The sequence below is a fragment of the Pelophylax lessonae genome (assembly GCF_965119305.1).
Source record: "Pelophylax lessonae genome assembly, chromosome: 10".
In the NCBI taxonomy this organism is placed as follows: domain Eukaryota; kingdom Metazoa; phylum Chordata; class Amphibia; order Anura; family Ranidae; genus Pelophylax; species Pelophylax lessonae.
The window spans coordinates 87,166,949-87,193,387 of NC_138777.1; the positions used below are offsets into that span (position 1 = coordinate 87,166,949).

At 44.8% G+C, this 26,439-nt stretch overlaps 1 long non-coding RNA gene across 1 annotated transcript in view; it reads left to right on the forward strand.

The window, feature by feature from the left end:
• Window positions 1–26,439, forward strand: part of LOC309565002 — a 403,393-nt gene that overhangs the window by 248,281 nt on the left and 128,673 nt on the right. The gene's annotated exons all lie outside the window — the stretch shown is intronic.

Sequence of the window (26,439 nt, forward strand, 5' to 3'; positions counted from 1 at the left end):
CTGCAGCCAATGTCCAACCGTCTTTCACCTCACCCCCTTGCAAATCAGGCCAGCAGTCTGAGCCCCAAGCCATACAGCAGTCTCTTATTCTTTTTGAGGACTCTGTCAGCAGGGTTTCCCAGGGCCATCCACCTAGCCCTGCCCCAGAAGTGGAAGAGATTGAGTGCAGCGATGCCCAACCACTTATTTCTCAAGATGAGTACATGCAAGGATCATCGCAGCACGTCTCCGATGATGACGAAACGCAGGTGCCAACTGCTGCGGCGTTCAGCATTGTGGAGACCGACAAGGAGGGCAGGGGTGAAGACTGGGTGGAAGATGATGTGGAGGACGATGAGGTCCTCGACCCCACATGGAATGAACGTCATGCAGGTGACCTGAGTAGTTTGGAGGAAGAGGCGGTGGTCGCACAGAGCCACCAGCACAGCAGAAGAGGGAGCAGGGTGCAGAAGCGGAGCGGCCGTGCCCTAGACACTACGCCCGCTACTGCCCAACGCAGCAAGGGAACGAGCGCACCAAAGTCAGCTCAAAGGAGTTCTCTAGCGTGGAAGTTCTTTAGAAAATGTGCTGATGACAGGACACGAGTGGTTTGCACCCTGTGCAATCAGAGCTTGAAGCGAGGCATGAACCTTCTCAACCTGAGCACAACCTGCATGATCAGGCATCTAAGTGCAAAGCACGAGCTGCAGTGGAGTACACACCTTCAAAACCAAGAAACGTCTCTGGCTCATCCTGCTTCCTCTTCTGCTGCAGTCTCGGCCGCTCCAGCCACATCTGTAGTGATACCGGCACCTGCCACCCCGCAAACAGACGATCTGTCAGCAACACCACCACCTGGGTCACCAACAACCATCTCCACAATGTCCCGTGGAAGCGTTCAGCTTTCCATCTCCCAAACACTTGAGAGGAAGAGGAAGTACCCCCCTACCCACCCGCGATCCCTGGCCCTGAATGCCAGCATTTCAAAATTATTGGCCTTTGAAATGCTGTCATTCCGTCTGGTGGAGACGCACAGTTTTAAAAACCTTATGTCGGTGGCTGTCCCACAGTACGTCGTGCCCAGCCGCCACTACTTTTCCAGGCAAGCCATCCCTTCCCTGCACAACCAAGTGGGGGAAAATATCAGGTGTGCACTGCGCAACGCCATCTGTGCCAAGGTCCACCTAACTACGGATACGTGGACCAGTAAGCACGGTCAGGGGCGTTATATCTCCCTAACGGCACACTGGGTAAATGCAGTGGCGGATGGGCCTGAGGCGGATAGCAATTTGGCGCATGTCCTTCCACCACCGAGGATTGCAGGGCGCTTCAGTTTGCCTCCTGTTCGTAACTCCTCCTACTCCGCTTCCTCATCCTCTACCGCCTCCTCATCCGGACAGCGTAACACCTTCACCACCAACTTCAGCACGGCCAGGGGTAAACGACAGCAGGCAGTTTTACAACTTGCCTGTTTGGGGGACAAACCACACACCGCGCAGGAGTTGTGGAGGAGCATGGAACAGCAGACAAATGAGTGGTTGCTGCCAGCGAGCCTCAAGCCCGGCCTGGTGGTGTGTGATAACGGGCGAAATCTCATAGCAGCTCTGGGCCTAGCCGGTTTGACGCACATCCCTTGCCTGGCGCATGTGCTGAATTTGGTGGTGCAGAGGTTCCTTAAAAACTACCCCGATATGTCAGAGCTGCTGCAGAAAGTGCGGGCCGTTTGTGCGCACTTTCGGCGTTCTCACCCTGCTGCTGCTCGCCTGGCAGCGCTGCAGCGTAACTTCGGCCTTCCCGCTCACCGCCTCATATGTGACGTGCCCACAAGGTGGAACTCCACCTTGCACATGCTGGAAAGACTGTGCGAGCAGCAGCAGGCCATAGTGGAGTTTCAGCTGCAGCACGCACGCGTGAGTCGCTCTGCGGAACAGCACCACTTCACCACCAATAACTGGGCCTCCATGCGAGACCTGTGTGCCTTGTTGCGCTGTTTTGAGTACTCCACCAACATGGCCAGTGGCAATGACGCCGTTCTCAGCTTAACTATCCCACTTCTATGCCTCCTTGAAAAAACAATTCGGGCGATGATGGAAGAGGATGTGGCACAGGATGAGGAGGAGGAGGAGGATGAAGAGGTAACATTTCCAAGGCTTTCAGGGCAGTCATTCGCAAGGGGCTCCGAGGGTGGGTTCCTGCACACGCAAACGCCAGGGACGCAATTGTCCAGCAGGGGCACAGTTCTGGAGGATGAGGAGGATGAGGAGGAGGAGGAGCTGGAGGAGGAGATGGAACCATGTTCGCAGCAGGGTGGCACCCAGGCCAGCTCATGGCCATCACTGGTGCGTGGCTGGGGGGATACAGAGGACACGGACGATACACCTCCCACAGAGGACAGCCTTTCGTCGCCTCTGGGCAGCCTGGCACACATGAGCGATTACATGCTGCAGTGTCTCCACAACGACCGCCGAGTTGCCCACATTCTAACTTGTGCTGATTACTGGGTGGCCACGCTGCTGGATCCCCGTTACAAGGACAACGTACCGTCCTTAATTCACTCACTGGAGCGCGATCGCAAGATGCGCGAGTACAAGCGCACGCTGGTAGACGCCATGCTGCTGGCATTCCCATCTGACAGCGGGGCCACAGTGGAAGCACAAGGCAGAGGAGGAGGAGGAGGAGGTCGCCAACGCAACCAGGGCACCGCCAGCACCTCAGAAGGCAGGGTTAGCATGGCCGAAATGTGGAAAAGCTTTGTCAGCACGCCACAACAAACAGCAGCACCAGCAGCTCAGATGGAACGTCTTAGCAGGAGGCAGCATTTTACCAACATGGTGGAGCAGTATGTGTGCACACGCCTACATGTAGTGAATGACGGGTCTGCCCCCTTCAACTTCTGGGTCTCCAAATTGGGCACATGGCCTGAGCTTGCCCTTTACGCCTTGGAGGTGCTGGCGTGCCCTGCAGCCAGTGTATTATCTGAACGGGTATTTAGCACGGCTGGGGGCGTTATAACAGACAAGCGCAGCCGCCTGTCCAGAGACAATGTGGACAAGCTCACGTTCATTAAAATGAACCAGGCATGGATCCCACGGGACTTTTCCGTACCTTATGCAGAATAGCAATGGATACCGACCTTACCCACCCATTGTTCCATTTTTGCTCTTTCTCACTCTTTTGGGGTGTACCCTCATTTAAAATTTTTGAAAAGAAGCAGTGTTGGCTACCTCGTCCTCCTCCTCAGGGCCAGATTAATGTAGGGGCTATTGGAGCTGCAGCTCCAGGCCCCTACCTTTTATATAGGCCCCGGGTTGGCCATATTCACTGTTACCGCTCTTCTGTCACTTGTAAACACAGAAGTCTGGCTTCTATGCTCGCTTCCCCAGGCAGCACCCTCAGAACCTCCCCACACAGCGTGAAGGCCGGACAAGGAGGGACAGTTGGCGATGCATGGATGTGTTTATGGGCTTCAGAGACAGCATCCCATGTTGAATTAGGCATGCATGGCTGCACCCTTCCTCCTCTGGGTGCATGGCAAGGCACGGCCCTTAAGGCCCTTCAAAATCCTCAGCACCAAGCCCATGATGCTGTTAATCCGGCCCTGGTCCTCCTCCACCGCCGCTTCCACCTACACCGCCCATAGGTGTGCGCAGCCTATTGCATTAAGGTGTGCACCCCAAAGTTGAAATACACATGCATGTGTTTGCCAGCAGGGAGAGTAATGTATCGGGGCCATGTACCTGTAGGCAAGGAGAAATAGAGCAGAGCAGGTCCCAGGGAGATCTTTCCCATCTCCTCACTGGCAATGCTATGTGCGCTAGGTGATTAGGGTGTGCCCAGGCACACCCAGCACACCCTGTGCGCACGCCTATGTCACCGCCACATCCACCACCACCTCAACCTCCCTCCTACTCCATATGGGCCTCGTCCTTCAGAGATGAAGAAGAACATTGTTTTATTTTTCTGTTTTTTTTTTGTTGTTTTAAGTTATTTCCCTATCCACATTTGTTTGCAGAGCACTTGCCATGCTCTTAATTACGTTTTGCTGCCATTTGCAGCACTCTAGCCCTTTCCTTTGGTGTTTTAGAGCCATTTTAGTGCCTTAAAGTTCGGGTCCCCATTGACTTCAATGGGGTTCGGTGTCCGGGAAAAGTTCGGTAAAAGTCCGGGACACGGACCCGGACTTTTTTTTAAAGTTCGGCCGAACCCGTCGAACACGGACATCTAGGTGTTCGCTCAACCCTAGTTTTTATTGAATAGCGCAACAAAACAACATCAGTATTGCACGGGTGTATCTCACAGTCAAATATGCAAACTATGCCGCAATTTAATTTTTTTTACCCCAAAAGGGTGTTTATTAAATAGCGGTTTATAAAAACAGTAGACAAATACAACGGGTGTATCTCACAGTCAAATATGCAAAGTATGCCGCAATTTAATTTTTTTCACCCCAAAAGGGTGTATATTGAATAGCGGAATAGAAAAAAGGATATAAAACGGTGTATCTCACACGTACAAACACAGACTAGGCCCCGATTACAATTTTTTGTACCCTAAAGGGAGGATGAGGAAGAGGAGTAGGAGGAGTTCGGAACAGGAGGCAAACTGAAGCGCCCTGCAATCCTTGGCGGTGGAAGGAGATGCGCCAAAGAAATTTAAAAGGTGTATCTCACATGTACCGATACAGACTATGCCGTAATTTAATTTTTTGCACTCCAAAAGGGTGTATATTGAATAGCGGAATAGAAAAAAAATTATAAAACGGTGTATCTCACACGTACAAACACAGACTAGGCCCTGATTTAAATTTTTTGTACCCTAAAGGCAGGATGAGGATGAGGAAGAGGAGTAGGAGGAGGTCGGAACAGGAGGCAAACTGAAGCGCCCTGCCATCCTCGGCGGTGGGAGGAGATGCGCCAAACAAATTTAAAAGGTGTATCTCACACGTACCGATACAGACTATGCCGTAATTTAATTTTTTACACTCCAAAAGGGTGTATATTGAATAGCGGAATTGAAAAATTTTTATAAAACGGTGTATCTCACACGTACAAACACAGACTAGGCCCCGATTACAATTTTTTGTACCCTAAAGGCAGGATGAGGAAGAGAAGTAGGAGGAGTTCGGAACAGGAGGCAAACTGAAGCGCCCTGCAATCCTCGGCGGTGGAAGGAGATGCGCCAAACAAATTTAAAAAGGTGTATCTCACACGTACCGATACAGACTATGCCGCAATTTAATTCTTTTTACCCCAAAGGGTGTAGATTGAATAGCGGAATAGAAAATTTTTTATAAAACGGTGTATCTCACACGTACAAACACAGACTAGGCCCCGTTTACAATTTTTTGTACCCTAAAGGCAGGATGAGGAGTAGGAGGAGTTCGGAACAGGAGGCAAACTGAAGCACCCTGCAATCCTCGGCGGTGGAAGATTTGCCCCAAAAATTTGGAAGGTGTATCTCACACGTACCGATAGAGACTATGCCGCAATTTAATTCTTTTTACCCCAAAGGGTGTAGATTGAATAGCGGAATAGAAAAAATTTTATAAAACGGTGTATCTCACACGTGCAAACAGACTAGGCCCCGATTACAATTTTTTTGTCACCTACAGGCAGGATGAGGAGTAGGAGGAGTTCGGAACAGGAGGCAAACTGAAGCACCCTGCAAACTGAAGCACCCTGCAATCCTCGGTGGTGGAAGATGCACCCCAAAAATTTGGAAGGTGTATCTCACACGTACCGATACAGACTATGCCGCAATTTAATTTTTTTTACCCCAAAAGGGTGTAGATTGAATAGCGGAATAGAAAATATGATATAAAAAGGTGTATCTCACACGTACAGACCCAGACTAGGCCCCGATTACAATTTTTTGTACCCTAAAGGCAGGATGAGGAGTAGGAGGAGTTCAGAACAGGAGGCAAACTGAAGCACCCTGCAATCCTCGGCGGTGGAAGATGTGCCCCAAAAATTTGGAAGGTGCATCTCACACGTACCGATACAGACTGTGCCGCAATTTTATTCTTTTTACCCCAAAGGGTGTAGATTGAATAGCGGAATAGAACATTTTTTATAAAATGGTGTATCTCACACGTACAAACACAGACTAGGCCCCGATTACAATTTTTTGTATCCTACAGGCAGGATGAGGAGAAGGAGGAGGTCGGAACAGGAGGCAAACTGAAGCACACTGCAATCCTCGGCGGTGGAAGATTTGCCCCAAAAATTTGGAAGGCGTATCTCACAAGTACCGATACAGACTATGCCGCAATTTAATTTTTTTTACCCCAAAGGGTGTAGATTGAATAGCGGAATAGAAAATATGATATAAAAAGGTGTATCTCACACGTACAGACCCAGACTAGGCCCTGATTACAATTTTTTGTACCCTAAAGGCAGGATGAGGAGTAGGAGGAGTTCGGAACAGGAGGCAAACTGAAGCACCCTGCAATCCTCGGCAGTGGAAGATGCGCCCCAAAAATTTGGAAGGTGTATCTCACACGTACCGATACAGACTGTGCCGCAATTTAATTATTTTTACCCCAAAGGGTATAGATTGAATAGCGGAATAGAAAATATGATATAAAAAGGTGTATCTCACACGTACAGACCCAGACTAGTCCCCGATTACAATTTTTTGCACCCTAAAGGCAGGATGAGGAGTAGGAGGAGTTCGGAACAGGAGGCAAACTGAAGCACCCTGCAATCCTCGGCGGTGGAAGATGCGCCCCAAAAATTTGTAAGGTGTATCTCACACGTACCGATACAGACTATGCTGCAATTTAAGTTTTTTTTACCCCAAAAGGGTGTAAATTGAATAGCGGAATAGAAAATATGATATAAAATTGGTGATTTTTCAATAGCACATGTGAACACAGCAGTGTCTTATGTTTTATGTCACGGTCAGCTCAGCAGCAGGCTATGAAGGGAAAAAAAAAAAAAAATCCCCTTTAACTTTGTAATTTTTAAATAGCAGATTAGTACAGACTATGCCACAATCTAATTTTTTAAACCCAAAAGGGTGTATATTGAATAGTGGAATAGAAAAAAGTATATAAAATTGAAAATCACTCAATAGCACATGTGAACACAGCAGTGTCGTATGTCACGGTCAGCTCTGCAGCAGGCTATGAAGGGAAAAAAAAAATTCCCCTTTAACTTTGTAATTTTTAAATAGCAGATTAGAACAGCAATCTGTAGTAAAATATAGCTGAACGCTGCACACAACAGACTGATAAAAATATATTTTTTTCTCCCTCCTCCTCCTCAGTGGGCTCAAGTGAGGGCAAAAAGATTGTTCACTGCACCACCCCCCACACTGCAAAATCGAGGTAGATCGCTAACGGACGATTGTTCTATCCCTGCCTAATCTCTCCAGCCTGTCCCTAAAATGCTCAAATAACTTTCCCTGCCTACACTCCGACCTGTCCCTGCATTCTTTTCGGGCACAATTTTTCACTGTCTGTCCCTAATCAGCAGCCAGCACGTATGATGTGTGCTCTCTCCCTAACCTATAGCAGAATGACGCACCGCGCTGTATCTATCGAACTTATAAAGACATGGGTCACATGCTTCAGATGGCCAATCACAGCTACTAATACATTAGTAGGCATGGCTGGGATGGCTTAAGGCACACCAGTTAAACGCTTGTTGATTGGCTGTTGAAAGCCCGCTATTCTTGCCCTCACTCAACTTCCTGCCCATTAGGCAAGCCAATTGGATTGTTTTCCCCACTACCGACGGCTCTGGTAAGCGGGTAAAATGACCAGGAAGCGGCTGGAGGGGGGTGGGCACCTCTCCTGCTGCCCATAAAATTGGTCCCTTGGCAAACCACCGCTGGAACCACTTTTATATGAAAGAGGACTGCCGGCCATGTAAGAAAATAGTGGGTTTTGGCATTTATCTGCTGCCATACCTCTGGTATTTAGCGTCAAAGTAACAACGTAAATTCACGGTGGGCAGGGGTTTTTGGGTGACATTAGATTGAAATGTCATGGTTTTTCTACTTCTGTTTTTTACTGTCCTGCAAGGTTTACACCTGCTTGTATAAAACCCCTTTTGGTCCAGAAAAGTTTCCAGACTTTTGGGAGCAGTCGATGCATGTTAGAACATTCCGGGATTGCCATTTGATGTGCACATCTATTCAATGTTTGTACAGGGTAGATGGGCGGGTTCTTGAGAATAGCGGTGGAAGGTACATAATATGCAGTTGCGTACCGTGAACTTAAGCTTCTGAAGACGTCCCGTTGATGATGAAACGTGTCAAGCTAGAACGCATGCTGTGTTATGCTGAGCTTAGGTGGAACACACGCTAACACCTTTGTTATCACCGCCAGGGTGGATGCCTGCACGGGATGCAGTTTAACAATTTTTGTATGCCAGACCTTATATGAAGGATTTCTATAGATTGCCAATACTTTTATACACTATGAGTTTTTTTCTTAGTTTTTTCTTTCGCCCTGCCTGTTAACAAACTTTACCTCCGGAACCACTGACCACCGGGGGGAGGGGAGATGGGGAGCTGGCTGGAGGATACATCCTGGTCATGGAGACCTTTTAAGCTATATCCGACCCTTTTTGTCATATGACAAGGTGGGTGAGCAGCATCTAGTGAGCGGGGATCTTTACTTCATATTTGCACGTGGTGTTTTTTTGGGAGCTCATTGAGGAATTGTCAGTTATTGTTGGCACTAAACAGCACAAGTCCTCTTCAGCAACAACTTTGTGTACTGGATGCCATACACATCAATGATGATTATTCACTTTATCACTATTTTTTGGACTTCAATTATAAATTGTGTATGGTTCTAAATTGTGGATAGTTACGTTGTCTCTTTGCACATATGTCAAACTGTTGATATATACAAAAGCAAGCGCTGTTTGCTCACAGAGAATACACACTTGTGGATCATTTATCATTGTTTAACTAATAAGTTTGAAACAGCAGCTGAAAGCGTCACAATATTATTAGCTATATATTTTTATAGTTGGCACGAGTGTATTTATAATTTTTTTCTGATAACAAAAAAAAAAATAACCCTCACTCGCTTTGCCTATAGTTCTACTGTGAGGCAATTAGACTGTGCAATTTGCAAGTTGCTCCAGAGCTTAGTAGATGAGGTAAAGCTTTACTTTACAAGGAATACCCAATCACTTGCAAAAAAACCCCCAGTAAATACAGCTGGATAAAGCAAAAACTGTGTCTGTCTTCATTTTCTTTTTTAAAGGGGGTGATTCTTTTCTATATCCACTGTAGGTACATTGCTAAAGGTGTTTATTATGCTGTGTAAAAAACTTGTCATTTCCTACACAAACAGCCCTTAAACCCCTGTATGTAGAGATCCAGAGTTTCCTCAGGGCCAGACTAAACATTTTCTAAACACCTAGCACTCGGATCCCAAATTTACAGCTGGGATAGTTTTTTTAGAAGTACACGTTTTATGACCCGAGCACCCCTTGATGAGATAGACCCTATTTCATATTGAACAAACTTTCAAATAAGACCTCATCTGATCTCAATAGTTAATGCGTGTGAGATCCAGTGTGCATCCCCTAAAAATGAACCCTTTATCTTTTCAACGTCAATGTACAAGCTCATAGGCTCAAATATCTTTGGTACAGAAATACTATGGTGTTACACAGCATTAATGAAGACATCCCAGATAAGTGTTAGAGATGTCACCAACCAACAGGCACCCTTAATCCACATGTGGTGACACTACCTGCAGATCCAACCATTTTGAACTGAAATATATTGCCTCATTACTGATATCATGGACATACAGTAACACTATCTTTTCACCTAATGCCTCTTTTATTACATCACACCACTATGAATAATACACATTACAAATATCCGCTAGCACCACACTTACTGAATCCAGCCAAAACAATTATCAAGCAGTTCTGGAAATCACAACACTCTTTTAACATCTGAACCTGGTTCTCTTAGATAAACTCAGTCTATACAAAGGAAGCATTCACATCAGGCAAGGTAATATGGTTCGCTTTCTTCAGATTTGGATCAGGTGGTACCTTTTCAAGTATACTCTTACATACCAAAACATGATACACCTTCCTTACCCCCTGTGCAAACATTTAACAGGGGTATATATTTGCTCCCTCCCCTATACCTGTCTACTCTCATGTCCATCCAACCTCATTTATTTACTTTGTCCACCCTACATGAACATACATATCCTTAGGAACCCCTGTCATGCCCCCCCCCCACAATTAACATGTTTCTCACCCTATCACAGACTTTTACATCTTGCTCACATTGCATACGACTCTTAACTGAGACTTACAGGAGGCTTTCGAAGTGCAGATGTGAGGTGGCCTCCTTGTGTCCTACCACCGCCTCAGCCCGGGATAGACATACACCTCTGATAGGAAACTTCTTGGTAATTAAAAAGGCTACCTTTGACACTACTTCTAAAAAAAAAAAAAAAAAAAAGAGGTTAACTCTGGTTGTGCAAGCTACCTTTGAACACTGATGTTATTGTAACTATTTTCTTCTACTACACAACTCACCCGACTGCTCTGTGACCCTGGTTGAAATGTTAAAAATACTTTTCAATAAGAATATTTCATAGAAAAAAATAAAATAAAACCACATTTTGCTGTAATATTTACCTTCTCACTCTGATGGCTGACATAATTCAACCCACTTCCATCGAGCCTAGGTTACCCTGGACCTACCCCATTCCTGGCCTTGACAATGAAAGGAGACACAGAACAATGATGAGCTCATGTCACTGTCATTCTGCTCTCTCCTCCTATTGCCATGCTTCTTGTCACACACGCTTCTTGTAGCACACATAACCTGATTGGCTTGCTTTGTACCGCTACTTCCTCTCACATTCCAGTTTTTTTTTTTTATATTTTATTCAGTTTCCTATACACTTTTATAAAGTAATTTAAATGAAAACACCCAATAACACCCAAACATTTCCCACCTTTTCAAATACATGAATTCCCATTTCTCCCCTCCCAACCCTCCCGCCCCCCCCCCCCACTCCTATGCCTAGATCTCCGCTCTCTCTTTTCCACCACCCACCCCTATCTACCTATTTCTTACAAATCTCTACTTGTTTTTTTACCTTCCCAGGTATCTGAAATGCTCTGGTTATATATATAATGAGAGGTTGGATCTACAGCTGCAGAATTCCACTCAGTAGTATTGCAGAGATATGTTAAATCACCCGACTTAACTCTCTTAACTCATCATAGTGGGTGAAACTGTCCCTGGACATGCAAGACACACATGCAAGCAAAAGTGTAGCAGACTGTAGCACTACGGTTAGTGTATGATTTGCCTAGTAGCAACAAGTACCAGAAATACAGCGTAAGCAAAGCAGCAGACAATAGAAAATGTGTACTTCCTTGCAGTGAGACACAGCATAAATGTAACTGATTTAACTTATACCAGGTCAGAAATTCATAAGAGGGAGTAACTCAGGAATGGTGGGATCCCCTATGGGGTACTTATCCATGTAGGAGGAGGTGCTGAGGTAGAGGGATGTCCTGGTGAGGCTCCAGAGGAAACAAGTGGGGTTGTTGGGGATCCAATCCGATCAGTAAGTAGGTAGGTAGGCAGGTAGGTAGGTAGCAGCGTTCTCCCAGCAGGGTTTGAGGCTAGTCTCAGGTAAGGTTTGTACCGGTAGCGAGCGGTTGCACGATTGGTTTGTTCTGTGCATACCGCTCTTCTAAATAGGCGCCTCGAGCGGCGCTTGAGAATGATGCTCCACGTCGCACAACGTATGACGTCATCACGGCCCATATGCGTTCCCCCTAGCTCAGCGGTGGAACGCAAACAGGAAGTAGGGACCGGAAAAGGGGATGGATGGAAAAGGATTCTTACAGTATTGAAGAATCTTTCTGACATTTCCTCCTCCTTACTACTCAATTACTCCATGTTGTTTATATAGTCCACTCTCTTAAGCCATTCCCATATTGTAGGTCTTTCTGGGTTCAGCCATTTTTATTTGGAACTGCTCTTTTTGCTGCATTTAAGAGGTATGGCATTAATGTACGCTTATACTGTTTTTTGGTTTTGTTTGTGTTATGAAATAAACATCACCACGGGTCATCAGAAATTCTTATGCCGGTGACTAATTCTATAATTTGCCTTACCTCTTGCCAGTAACGTTATATTTTTGGGCTGTCCTATCATATGTTGGTCATGGTACCCTTCATATTACAGTCTCTACAGCACAATGGAGATTTCTCTGGTTGAAATTCTTGAGCCCAAATTGGTGTCGTGTACCATCTTGTGAGGCACTTATAGTTCATTTCTGTAGTGTTTATGTCAGCCAAAAAACTATTTGCAGCTTCCAGTATTTTATTTTATTTGTTGTTCTGTTAGATATGTTCCCAGTTCCCTTTCCCAAATTCCAACTAATGGATGTATTTTTGGCTCCCCCAGCCCTGTGAGTATCTTGTAAATACGTTGCATAACTGTTCCATTTGGTTTAACTCTTTTCCCGACCTTATGGGCTGAGGCAATGATGACACAAAATGCTTTAGCTGCAAATACCCCTATTCGCTCAATCTCTTGGTTTCACCACTGTGTTTTAACTCTTGAAAAGAACATATCTTTCCATTCTTTATAATCTCTTTAATTGCTTATTCTTAATCCAATCTCCAGCTTGTACAGCTTTACCCGGTAAAAAAAAAATTGTATCTGATAAAAAAATTAAAGGTGAATTGTGTTCCTTCCCATTATACTGACCTAAGTGTTTTATCCCATATCCTAAATACAATTCTAGCTTATTCATGTATATTTTCACCCAACGTTCTGTACTTATGTTGAATCCAAATATTCTTATTTAATTGTGTATTGCTCAACGCATTTTCAATCCCAACCCTTTTATCACTCTTTTCATCTCCCATTAACTTTCACTGCCTTTGGGTGATTGTAAAGGGCTTTAATCCAACTCCTCATCTTGGGTCTGACTCCACATTTTCTATTGTACCCATTATAAAGCCCCATTCTACTCTATCAAATGCTTTTTCAGGATCTATTGATCGAAGTAGCACTGGAGACCCCCTATCTCTAAATTTGTTCAGCAACAGTATTGTTCTTGTCCCATTATCTTTACCTTCCCTCCCAGGTATAAACCCTATCTTGTCTGCGTGTATCCATTCAGGCATCAGTTCCTTCAATCTCATCGCTAAAATTTTTGTGTATAGTTTTATATCTACGTTCAATAATACTATTGGTCTGTAGCTATAGCACAGTGTTACATCCTTCCTATCTTTGGGTATTATTGCGATATGGGCCTGCAGGGGTTCTTTCTTCAATTATTTTCCTTCACCCAGACTATTTAGGTAATTACATAACTTTGGAACTAGTTGCTCTTCAAAAGTTTTATAATAATATATTGTGAACCGATCTAGTCCTGGACTCTTACCCATGGCTGTAGTTTTGAGTGCTGTAATAATCTCTGCATTTATTATTGGTTCTTTCAAAAATTGTAATCTATCCTCTGAAATTTTGGGCAAGTTTGCTTTTAAATAGTCTGGTATTTTTTGTATTCTGCTTAACTCCACTTCCTGCGTTCCTTTTTGTCTCACTGCATATACTGTACTGTAATAGCTCCCCTCTACCATTTTTAACTTTCCCTATAAAATGTATTGCTTTTCTGTTTTTTCATATTCTTGCTAGGTATTTTCCTGGCTTATTATTACATTTATATCTATCTTTGGCCACTCTATTAAATACCAGTCTAATTTCTTTTTCCATTAGATCTTTTAACTCTTCCCTTTTAAGTACTAAGGCATGCCGTACCCCCATGTCCAATTCCTTTTTATGTCATGATTCCAAGTCATGAATTTCTATTATTAATCTATTCATGTCCCTTGCCCTTCCCTTTTTTCCTGGATCCTATAGAGATCAGGATACCTCGGACATTCGATTTATGGGCCTCCCAAACCATGGTTTCAAATACATCTGGGGTTTCGTTAAGCCGAAAAAATACCTCTAGTTCTTCTTTTACTTTATCTTCTACTTCTTTATCTTGTATTCATTTTTCATTCAATCTCCAAGCACTCCTTTTTTCATGCCCTCCTGTTATTTTTAATTCCATTATTACTGGGACATGATCTAATATTTAGGGTAATTTCGATAGATGTTTTTACAACTAGTTCCAACGATCCATGATCCATCATTATATAGTCCAGCCTAGAGTATGTCCCATGCACTAAGGAATGGAAAGTGTAATCTTTTTTCACAGTATGCTGGACTCGTCTTGCATCTATCAATTGACACTGGTATAATTTCTTCCTAATCGCCCAAAGCAGTTTTTTCCCTATCCTTGGTGCATTTGAGGTACTATTTACCATAGGCTCCAAGCAGAAATTAAAATCACTGGCTACAATCAATCTGCCCTTCTTAAAGTCCATCAGCTCACCCAAAATCTTTTTCAAATAACCTGATGGGTCCCTATTGGGGCAATGTATGTTGACTAATGTACATTCCATTTCTTGAAGTTTCCCTTTCAAAAATAAATACTGGCCCTTAGGGTCATCCTTCCCTTCTGCTAATAAGAACTGTGTTTCTCCCCTTCTCCCCAAGTGGTTGCTAACCCTTTTGCTCTTTTTGTTGGCGAATCCCCGTAATACCATGTCGGATAATGTTTCGAATATAATCTAACATTTGTGTCTTGAGCTAAACATGTTTCTTGCAGAAATACAATATTTGCAGAATATCGTTCAATTTCTTTTAGTATTTTATGTCTCTTTATTGGAGTATTTAACCTTCTTACAATATGTGATAGAAATTTTAATGTGGCCATGTTTTCTTTCTTTCTTTCTTTCTTTCTTTCTTTCTTTCTTTCTTTCTTTCTTTCTTTCTTTCTTTCTTTCTTTCTTTCTTTCTTTCTTTCTTTCTTTCTTTCTTCTCTTTCTCTTCTTTCTTTCTTTCTTTCTTTCTTTCTTTCTTTCTTTCTTTCTTTCTTTCTTTCTTTCTTTCTTTCCCTCCTTCCCAGTCCCGGCCATTAGGCAGGGGCTGGGAACAAGAGACACCCCCTTGGAATATAAGACCCCAGCCAGGGCAACAGGTAAAGCATGCGTCAGCAGAGATTCCCAGAGAATCAGCACAGCGGGGTCTTCTCCTTTCCCACCCTACTCCCCCCCCACCGCCCCTTCCACCTCCCACCGCCCCCCACCTACCCCCCCATCTCTAATATTGCAGATCTTATACATTAGAGTTGACCTACCCCAGGTCTAGAGTACCGTTCCTCTCCTTATGATATAATCGATACCCAACTACTCTTCCTCCTTGAGCTATAGATATTTCAAGAAAGGTATTCTAGTCTTCTTTAAAGTTGTGATGCTCTGTCCGACTCTCTAGATAGATCTACCACCCCTACCCACTGGGGATATAGCCCAAAGGTCTAACAGGTGCCTGATTTTTTCATCCCATTTACTTATCCTTAGTTTAACCTTCCTTTGCTTCCCCTCCTAAACGCCCCAATGCCCCGTCCCATCAAAGTATCCAGTTTTCAGTCTCCATGCCTTCATTTCTTTCTTCGATTCAGTTGCCATTGTTCATCTTCTATTGTTGCTCTTCCTCTCCTAGTTTCTGTCCATCCTGGTAAATCTGGGACTTGTAAATCAAGTTTTTTGCAAAAGTCTTGTATCTCCTCCGGGAATCTCAGCTTTGCTGAACGACTGTCCTTCCAGTCAGGTAGGAAAACTCCAAATTTATTGAATGTTTTGTTTACGCATCTCTTACAGTAAGGGTTTAAGATTTCTCCTCATAGTTGTCTCATGGGATAAGTCCACAAAAATCTGAAGGTTTGCACTTTCATAATTTAATGCTGGTCTCTTCTTCAAACTTGTCCAGAGTTGTGCTTTGTCTTCATAGTGATGGAACCTCACTATTATGTCTCTTGGTTTTTCCATTGATACCCCTAGTGGTCTTCTAATCCTATGCATCCTACCTAGTTTCAGTGGGTCCAACATCGATCTTCCCAAGAATGGGTAAATTGCCTTGCTTCTGGTATACCACGGATTCTCAAATTTATTCTTCTGTTCCGATTTTCTTGATCTTCCATTTTATATGCCAGATTTCTCTGTTCCCTTTGGAGCTGTTGTATTTCATCCTTTAATTACTTTACAACTTGGGATTGAGTGTCTAATCTCTTTTCAGTATCTTCTACTCTTATTAGTATCTGGCCCAGGTCCCGATGTAATGTTGCCATCTCGGTACCCTACAGGATCAATGTCACTTTCCAACTCTAATTCTAACCACGACTGGCAGTGAACAATAGACCCCACCAATGACCTGTTCTGGTTACTTTTGCAATCTCCTGTCGCCGTTTTCCCACGGGATCCTTGCTGCTTTTCTGTTGCCTGCTTTTTGCTGCCTCCTTTCTTAGACATAGTTACATAGTACTGGAGGTTGAATAAAGACAATAGTCCATCCATTTCAACCCGTGTAGGTGTGTGTGTGGCCGTAATCATTTCTCAATAGCCCAGAATATTTTGATCCTTGAGATGTACGTCCAAGAGTCTTTTAAACTTAGCCATACTCCCCGCAGTTACTACCATTTGTGGCAGAGAATTCCACAGTCTTGTAGCCCTTACTGTAAAGAACCCCCTGCGTAGCTTGAGGTTAAAACGCTTCTCTTCTAATCGCATTGTATGGCCTTGTGTCCTCATGCATTCCTTGTGACTGAATAGTTTTTTTCTATGTTGAGATCACCCTTATAGTATTTGTAAATTGCTATCATGTCCCCTCTCAGGCGTCTCTTCTCCAGGGAGAATAAATCAAGCACTTGTAAGCGCTTTTCATAATTAAGGTCCTCCAATCTCCTAATTCATTTAGTTGCCCTTCTCTGGACTCTCTCCAGCTCCAACACATCCCTTCTGAGGACTGGCGACCAGAACTGGATAGAATACTCCAGATGCGGTCGACCAGTGTTTTATAAAGTGGTAGGATTTTAGTTTTATCTCTGGAATACATCCCCTTCCTTATGCATGTTAATATTCTGCCGGCTTTGGCATCTACAGCTTGACATTGCATGCTATTGCTAAGTCTATCTTCCACTAAGACTCCCAGATCTTTCTCCATTTTTTATTTCCCCAGAGGTTCCCCCCTAAAGTGTATTGTGCTTTTATGTTTTTAGTCCCCAAATGCAATACCTTACACTTCTCCTTAAACATAATTTGCCACATAGTTGCCCACTCTGTTATTTGGTTCAGGTCATTCTGTAATGCTTCTATTCACTCACATTCCAGTACAGTGGTATAGGGACTGCAAGAGGCTGATACCAGATCCAAATCAGGTTACACTTTTTGCATTTAAAAATACATTTAATGTAGTGTATTATTGATTACACAGCTTCAGTTTGTATATTTTGCATTTGCCTAGAGTTCAGCTTTATTTATTTTTTGGACAGCTAGGGACTTTGATTTAGATGGTTATGCTTGGATTGAGCAATGATCTCATGCCTGTAGGTTCTCTCTGACATCTCTTAACTGATCCTGACCAAGAAACCTCATGGGACGAAAGGATCAGCCAGGATAAAGTTGTGAATATTTGCCATTGTTTTCCTATTGATCAGCCAGTGCACAGGTGCTCGTCCCTTCTTTCAAATTATTTCCCTAGAAAAATATTTTCTCCTTCAGAAGCAGTGAAATCTTTTAAATGAAAGATTATTCAGTGGCTAGATCATATATGTACAGCTTGCTGCTATCTATTGTCTTTAGTTACTAAAACTGCTATACTGTAATCTAATGCCATGACCAATGATATCAGCATCATTGTAATATTATTTTTGTCCTATATACCCTAGTCAGTTAATGCAGGCAGCCACCTGGGCCTGCTGGGTTGCATATCTCCTCTGCATTTTAAGCACATATCTTAAATAGAGTGGACTGTCTGGCTCCCAAATTTAGGCATCCCCCATCTATAATTCCCTTTTCATGTAATTTTCACATGGGTTCTTTTAATTGCTTTAAAACTTTTATTTTCTTTCCTCCTCATTCTGTTTCTTTTGCGCTGACATTCCTTCCCATGTTCCTTTCCCAACCCTTTGTCTTGAAATCTTCCCTCCCAGGCACAGTTAAACTCTTTGCACTGCTTGAGACGCATGTTATTGTTGAAGATGCCATAGCCCTTTTCTATGTAACTGTGAAGTGACCCGAAGACATCAATAGCGCCGGCTTGCTTAGAAGCTTTTGTTTAGCCTTATCCAAAAAACAGGCAGCTTAAACACCAGATAAGGCCTGAATAGGCTTCATTTCCCACATGTCAAAGATATTAATATAGCAAAGAAAGAATGTGTGTCATAAACATTGTGCTACTGGCTCCTTTTTTTAGATATTAAACAAGAGATTGCATTGTGCACTATATATCTCAATTACCTTTGTAAGGAGGCAATTTGCAAATGCTATGGAGCCCATTATTGGTAATAACCACTTCACAGCCGCCCTATAGCAGTTTTACTGTTACAGGTCGACTGCCGTGCACCGGATCATGTATATATGGGTAGCAGACGCGAATGCACGGCCGCTGGCTCACTGCCGCAGTGATTATGCCCAACGGGAGCCGATCAGCGGGTGCCACAGACTCGATGTCCGTCGGGACGCGCTGATTGTTCCTTACAGAGGTAGAACTGCAGTCTGCCTATGTAAACAAGGCAGATTGCCATTCTGTCAGTAGGGAAGGCATGGATTCTGTGTTCCTGCAAAGCAGGGACAAGGATCCATGTCTTCCCTTAGTAAAAGCACCTCCCACGCAGTACACAAACACTGGCTAGGAACACAGTTAACCCTTTGATCACCCCTGATGTTAACCTCTTCCTAACCAGTGTAATTAGTATATTAACAAGGCATATTTTTTTTAGAACTGATCACTGTATTAGTGTCACTGGTTCCCAAAAAAGTGTCAGTTAGTGTCTGATTTTCCGCCGCAATATTGCAATCCTGCTTTAAGTTGCTGATCACCGCCATTACTAGTAAAAATAAATAGAAATTCCATAAATTTATCCCATAGATGGTGGATGCTATAACTTTTGTGCAAACCAATCAATATGCGCTTATTGGGATTTTTTTTTTACCAACAATACATAATAGAAAACACATTGACCTGAATTGATGAAGAAATTCGATTTTTTGCATTTTTTTATTGGATCTGTTTTGTAGCAGAAAGTAAAAAATTGTGTTTTTAAATGCTGGGCCCACGTATATAAAAAAGCAGAAAGCTTGCCAGTGCAGGAACTGCAGGTAAGTCGCATGGTGCAAAAGCAGGATGGATTTCAAGACCACTGCATTTTTTTAATTCCGTGATAATACCGTATACCATGGCAAAACCTTAATCAATTAATCGCAGCATGGAAATCTGATACCGTCACATGCCTAGCACGGACATGCGACACTGTACCCAAATAAAATATATGTTTATATGTCTTTTTTCCAGAAACTGAGTTTATTTTGGTGGTATTTGATCACCTCTGCATTTTTTATTTTTTGCACTATAAACAAAAAAAGACCAGCAAATTTGAAAAAAAAAAAAAAAAAAAAAAAACAATATTTGCGTGTGCAGGAACTGCAGGTAAGTCGCATGGTGCAAAAGCAGAATGGATTTCACAGCCAATGCATTTTTTTAAATTCTGCATGCACCGTTTTTTAGCCGAAAAGGCAGGCATAGCAGCCCATTCGATTAAATGGGCTGCTATGCCTGTGTATATTATCTATCTATCTATCTATCTATCTATCTATCTATCTATCTATCTATCTATCTATCTATCTATCTATCTATCTATCTATCTAGTATCTATCTATCTATCTATCTATCTATCTATCTATCTATCTATCTATCTATCTATCTATCTATCTATCTATCTATCTATCTATCTATCTATCTATCTATCTATCTATCTATAGATAGATATCTATATATAGATATATATATAAATATAGATATAATATATATCATATAGTAGTGGGTAGGTACTTGCAGAGATTTGCTTGTAGGCACTGTCTGCCTGTCTGTAGCTGAACCCGGGAGGAAGCATGCGGCTGCAGTATAGAGCAAAGTCGCTGCTTCCTGTGTATGGCTCCTCCTGTCACAGGCAGAGTGCATCTGATATCACTCCGCCTGTGAGCCGGACCTATACAGGAAGTAGCGGCTCCGTTCTAGTAAAGGACAGCTGAGCCAGGAGTCGGGGAGACTCGGGGGCAGTGTATGGAGAGAAAAATACTCAGAAGTAGTGTATGGAGAGAAAAAGACTCGGGGCAGTGTATGGAGAGAAAAAGACGGTATTTAAAAAATACCCACAATAACAATACTGTGTGTATGCAGTACTGCGATTTATCGCATTACCGAAAACCGGCACATCTCGCAAAAAAATGGCCTGGTCATTAAGGGGGGGGGGGGGGTAAATGTTCTGGAGCTGAAGTGGTTAAAGGGATTGAAAGGCAGAAAGTTTTTTTTTTTTAATCCCAATGCTTTCTATCCATTAAGATAAAAAAAAACCTCCTGTGTCCAGCAGCCCCCCACAAATACTTACCTGAGCCCACCTTTATCCAGCAATGTTGCATGAGTGTTTCAGTTGCCCGGGACTCCCCTCCTCGTTTGATGAGACAGCAGCGTGGCCCGATTGGCTCCCACTGCTGTCAAACAAAGTCAGTCAGCCAATCAAGAGAGAGAGGGGACGAGGCTGGGTCGCGGCTCTGTCTGAATGGACACCGGGAGCTATGACTCAGCTTGCAATGGGGGGCACTCAACAGGAGGGAGGGGCCAGGAGCACAGAAGAGGGACCAGAGAAGAGGAGGATCTGGGCTTCTCTGTGCAAAACCAACATGTTTTATATTTTAAAAAAAGAGACTTTACAATCACTTTATCATTATAAGGAATTTATACAGTGCCAACAGTATGTGCAGCACTTCACAATATAAAGGGAGACAGTACAGTTAAAATACAATTCAAGAAAAGAGGGTTAGGAGGGCCTTGCTCATAATAGTTTACACTCTAAAATGAAAGGGCAAGTGGTACAAAAAGGGAGCATGTAACTGTGTGGAGATGAGTTGATGCAAAAAAATCAAAATTTTTTGGTTAGGTAGGGACCGTGTAAGCTTTCCTGCATAGATGAGCTTTCAGGGATCACCTAAAGGCAGACAGAGCAGGAGATAGCCATACAGATTAGAGTAGGGAGTTGGTGGAGGATCTTGAGAAGTCCTGGAGGCGAGAGCTGGGGAAAGAGGCAGCAAAAAAGGATTGTTTTGGGTGATATTTTAAGACGAGGTTGCATAGAGCTGTGGTTGGCTTTTGTATGTTTTTAGAATTTTGATGAACAGAAATAATTGGTCCTTTCCACGGTATCCTTGTGAATCCAGTTTACGTTTACAGTGACATGTTTTTGTTGTGTTCCATACATCCAATGAAAACTCAAATCCTGTCATTGACTGTAATATATATATGTGTAGTATGGTTATCCAAAGTCTCAGTGTGCAATATACTGTACGTGCTCTATGTGGCAAGCTTGTTTATACAGACAGATCTTTGTAATAATAAATTATAGGCATCAAAGTAGTCCACAGATGCTGGGCACGGTCGGCAATAATGGGGCTTGAGTTTTTTTTCACTTACATCTGTAAAAGTTTATTGTATTTACATACAAGGATATTGTGGGGTGTGTCACCTCTCCTCCCTAAAGACCAGCAGGCATGAATAATATACAGTCATGGGGACCGTATGGATGTTTTTGTTATGTTATGCTTATATGGAGGTGATGGAAATACCAGCGTTGGAAAGTTACTGAACATCTATAGCTGCTGACTTTGAACATATAGACACTTACCTGTACAGGGAGCCCGCAATGTCAGGACCCTAGCCGATTTTCATATTGGCTGCCGCTGCCATTCACTGTAAGGGAAACCAGCAATGAAGCCTTTCGGCTTCACAGCCGGCTCCCTACTGCGTTGCGCATTCTGATTGGCTCGGCAGCCGGGGAAGGAGAAGCTGGACGGAACTTCCGAGGGACGGCGCCGCGGTGCTGTCTCCCGGAAGTGGGGAAGGGTACCTGTCAAAAACAGGTACCCATTCCCCCCTGAAGGGTGCCAAATGTGGCACCAGAGGAGGGGGGGAGCAAATGAGCGTAAGTTCCACTTTTGGGTGGAACACTGCTTTAATGTGGTTCTAAAGGTAAAATGTTTTTTTACCCTAATGTATTCCCTTCTTTAAGGTAAAACATTTTACTACTTTTAGTGCCCCCCCCCCCTCCACATACTTACCTGAGTCCTTAGTCGATCCAGTGCTGTGCTCGCCTGTTCTCTCTCTTCCTCCCCCCCCCCCCTTACCAGCTTGCCCGAGGGTAGCGAAAGCCATTGGCTACTGCTGCTGGCAGTCAAATCCTGGAAGAGTGTGGAGCAGAGCCACGCCGCACAGTATGTGTCAATGGGCGCACACAGCCTGGCTCGGGTTTGAGCCTGCACATCTGGCACCATAGCAAGTGCTTATTATGGGGGCAGACACAGAAGAGGAGGAGCCAAGATCTCCGGTGGGGGACCCCAGAAGAAGGGGCTGCTCTATATATACACTACCAGTACAAAGTTTTATAACACCCCCTTTTTTCTATTGTGTCAATGTCTTCATGTACTCTGAAAATATATCATAGAACAAACAAACAATTGGACATAAAAAATAAATCATGGAATAATTTTCTTCAGCAAATTGTAATCTTAATTCCTGGCTCATTAACCACTTGAGCTACCTGATTATTGTGACTATAGTGACTTCTGATGTCTGCTTCCAGCAGGATAATGCACCATATCACACAGCTCAAATCATCTCAAACTGGTTTATTGAACATGACAATGAGTTTACCGCACTCCAATGGCCTCCACAATCACCATATCTTAATCCAATAGAGCACTTTTGGGATGTGGTGTAATGGGAGATTTGCATCATGGATGTGCAACCGACAAATCTGCGGCAACTGCTTGATGCTATCATGTCCATATGGACCAAAATCTCTGAGGAATGTTTCCAATACCTTGTTGAATTTATTCTACGAAGAACTAGAAAGTGGTCGGCAAGTGTGTGTGTGTGTGTATACAGTATATATATATAAACACTTTTTCTCTTACGTTCTCCAACAGTCGCCGCCCACTCATACAGTCTTCACCAATGGGTATTGACTTCATCTCCACAGGAGTAACTAGGCATAAGACTTGTTAAAAAACATAGCATCTACATAGACACACCCATGGGGGCTGTCCCACTGGTCCAACACCCCCCCCTCCTGCTTTCAGCCATCCCAACTCAGCTTGTCTTCTGCCTAGTTAAGGAGTAAGATAGGCTTCCCTGTGCTGGGGCTTTAGTCTCAGCCTTCTTCTTCTATTTTATAATTTTATTTACTGCAAATGTGTTTTTTCTTTGCACTACTAGCTGTTTATTTTGTCAGCGTTAGTTAGTCGGATCTTCGAATGAAGACGGCGTTTGCGGAGCTGGGAGTCGGACTGGTCGTCCTGGTTCTCCAGGACAGAGGGCTTGATGGAATCCCAGCCCGCCATCGAGCGTTTAGCGGGCTATGTGTTCGCCCTGGCCTTGCAAACGACCCATCCCTGTCCTCAGGGATGCAGCCTGCGAGGTGGCTACCTCGCCTGGACGTTTCTTCCACGGTTCTCCGCGCACTGTTAGCATCCTGTGTTTTTTGGCTGACGGCACCCCTGCCATCTGAGGGTGGGCGGTTTCCCGTCGATGAGAGGCACCCCACGTCATCGGGTACAAGTAAGTACATTCTGTGTAGGGCCTCTGTCTGGGGCTGACAGTCCTGTGTCTGTGTTATTTCCTTATGTCTGTGCGTTTTTGGGCTCCCTGATCCCGGTCCCTGCGGGGGTTTTCTCTCACAGCCTGTGCGCTGTGTGGATTTGTGGGGTTCCTCTCCTGTGTCACTTTAGGGTGCTTTTTGGAGGTACAGACACGTGTGGCGACTGCTGCGGGGTTAAAAACCGCCGGTCCGCCATTTAAGGTGTGGGCAGCATGTCTGGCTTCACTATGGGCGCTTATACATCATTGTATGTGGTGTATTTTGGCGCCTTGCGGCGCCATCTTGTGTGTGGCAAACGTTCCTTCTGAGCACATGTCGGCAGCCATTTTACCGAAGCCTCCCATTACTTTCTATTGGCAACCATTTTTCCTTAGCCTGAAGCCTCAGTTCAGCCTCCTGCGGTGACATCACTTCCTCCTTTTACTCTGGAGAGTTCGGCTGCGGTGGTAACACTTGTGGGGGTCTGTCTGCTGTCTTTTTACTTGTGCAATCCTTCTGGCTATCAGTTATCCTGATTGAGGGTCTGTGTTTTCACAGTCATTGTAGCAGTGTGCTGCGGGGGTCCGCGGCGCGCTTAAAGGGCCAGTACCATATAACAAAAAAAAAAAGTTTTTTTGTTTTTAACATGGATTCTCAGGACAGCAAATTTCCCACAGCCCTGGTGGGGGATTCAGGTTCCTCTGAATCCTCTGCTCTGTCTACTTTGTCTGCTGCAGTGGCGACTTTGGTGTCCAAAGTGGAGATTCTGATGTCTGAACGTGCTGCCAGAAAAAGGCCTCGTTTGTCCTTGTCTTCTGATTCTGAATCTGATATGGTTGCCATAGGTGCCATACCCCTTGAGGGGTCTCGCTCTTCTCAGTCTGAGGGGGAGGCGGAGGTTGCAGGCGTAGATGATTCCCCCCCTGGGGCGGCCGAGGACCGCGCAGCTATGGATGCGCTGATTCTTGCCATTAAAGAAACACTATATTTAGAGGATGAGCCCAATCCTCCGGGCATTGTGTCCTCTTTTGGCACACACAAGACCCGCAAGGCGGCGCAGGTGTTCCCTTGCCCCGCTGAGTTTCACGCTACTGTGAATGATCAATGGCGTCATTTAAAACGCACCTTTGTGGTGCCAAAAAGGTTTCAACTCCTTTATCCCTTTGCGTCTCCTACGGATTCGCGCTGGTGTGTGGCCCCTCAGGGGGATTACACTGTGGCCAGATTGAACAAGGCCACTCTAGTACCCACTGAAGATTCTCCGGTATTTAGGGATCCTGCGGATAGGAGAATGGAATCCCTTGCCCGCCATGCCTACATGGTGGCGGGTTCCCTGCTAAAGCCCATTTTCACCTCTGTCATGGCGGCTCAGGCTGTGGCGGACTGAACCAAGGTGCTAAGATGCACCCTTGTGGCTGATTCCATTCCTCCTACTACTGTGGCGATGGTGGACCAGATCCATCAAGGAGCCATGTATTTGTGTGATGCGGCCTTGAATGAGGCCCCATTGGCTGCGCGCCTGTCCAGTGTCGCAGTGATTAACCGTCCCCTGATATGGTTAAAGAGCTGATCGGCTGACCAGACTTCGAGAAAAACGGTGGCTGACATCCCCTATGCTGGGTCTCGCCTGTTTGGGGAATCCCTGGATGAATTGGTTAAAGGGGGTCACTGGGGGCAAGAGCACTCTGTTGCCCCAGAATCCTAAAGGCAAGTTTTTCCACGGTAAGCGGGGCCCCTCCTTTAAACCGAATCAGGGGTCCTTTCGTGCCTTCAAGGCACAGAACAAGGGGAAACCCTTCAAGGGCCAGGGTGGCCATAAAAGGCCCTGGGCGGGCAAGCCAAAATCCGGCCAGGCTGGTGCGGCGGCCCAGTCCGTCTCTGCCTGATGGGACGCCCTCACCCGTTTCAGGGGGGAGTTTGCGCGGTTTCCTCCAACCTTGGCTGCTCCAAATTCCGGACAGATGGGTTCAAGAAATCATTAGATCGGGTTACAAGATCGAATTCCTTTCACGGCCGGCGGACAGATTCTTTCCCTCAAATCTTCATTTGACCCCAGGGCGGTTACAGGACCTGCATCAGGTGGTTCAAGATCTCCTCGCCCAGGGGGTGGTCGTCCCGGTGCCTCATCGGGACAGATTTCGGGGGTTTTACTAAAATCTGTTTACCGTGCCCAGAAAGGAGGGCAAGTTGCGTCCGATTCTGGACTTGAAAGCTCTGAACCGCTTTGTACGCGTTCGGAAGTTCCGCATGGAATCGATCCGTTCGGTGGTGGCCTCCCTGAGTCCAGGCGAGTTCCTGGCCTCTATCGACCTAAAGGATGCGTATCTACACATCCCCATTTTCAAGGGTCATCAGAGGTACCTCCGATTCGCTATCGTGGAGGAACACTATCAGTTTGTGGCGTTACCTTTCGGTCTCGATTCGGCTCCAAGGGTGTTTACCAAAGTGCTGGCTCCAGTTCTGGGCCTGTTGCGGGCGCAGGGAATTGCAGTCTTGGGATATCTGGACGATCTCCTGTTAAGATCGAGTACCAGCCAGAGCCTGCTGCGCAATTTGTCCACTACGGTACAGACGCTTCAGGAGTTCGGATGGACCATCAACGTGCAGAAGTCGACCTTATCTCCTTCGGTTCATCTCCCATATTTGGGGATGGTTCTGGACTCAGCTCAAGCGATGGTGTTTCTGCCGGAGGACAAGCT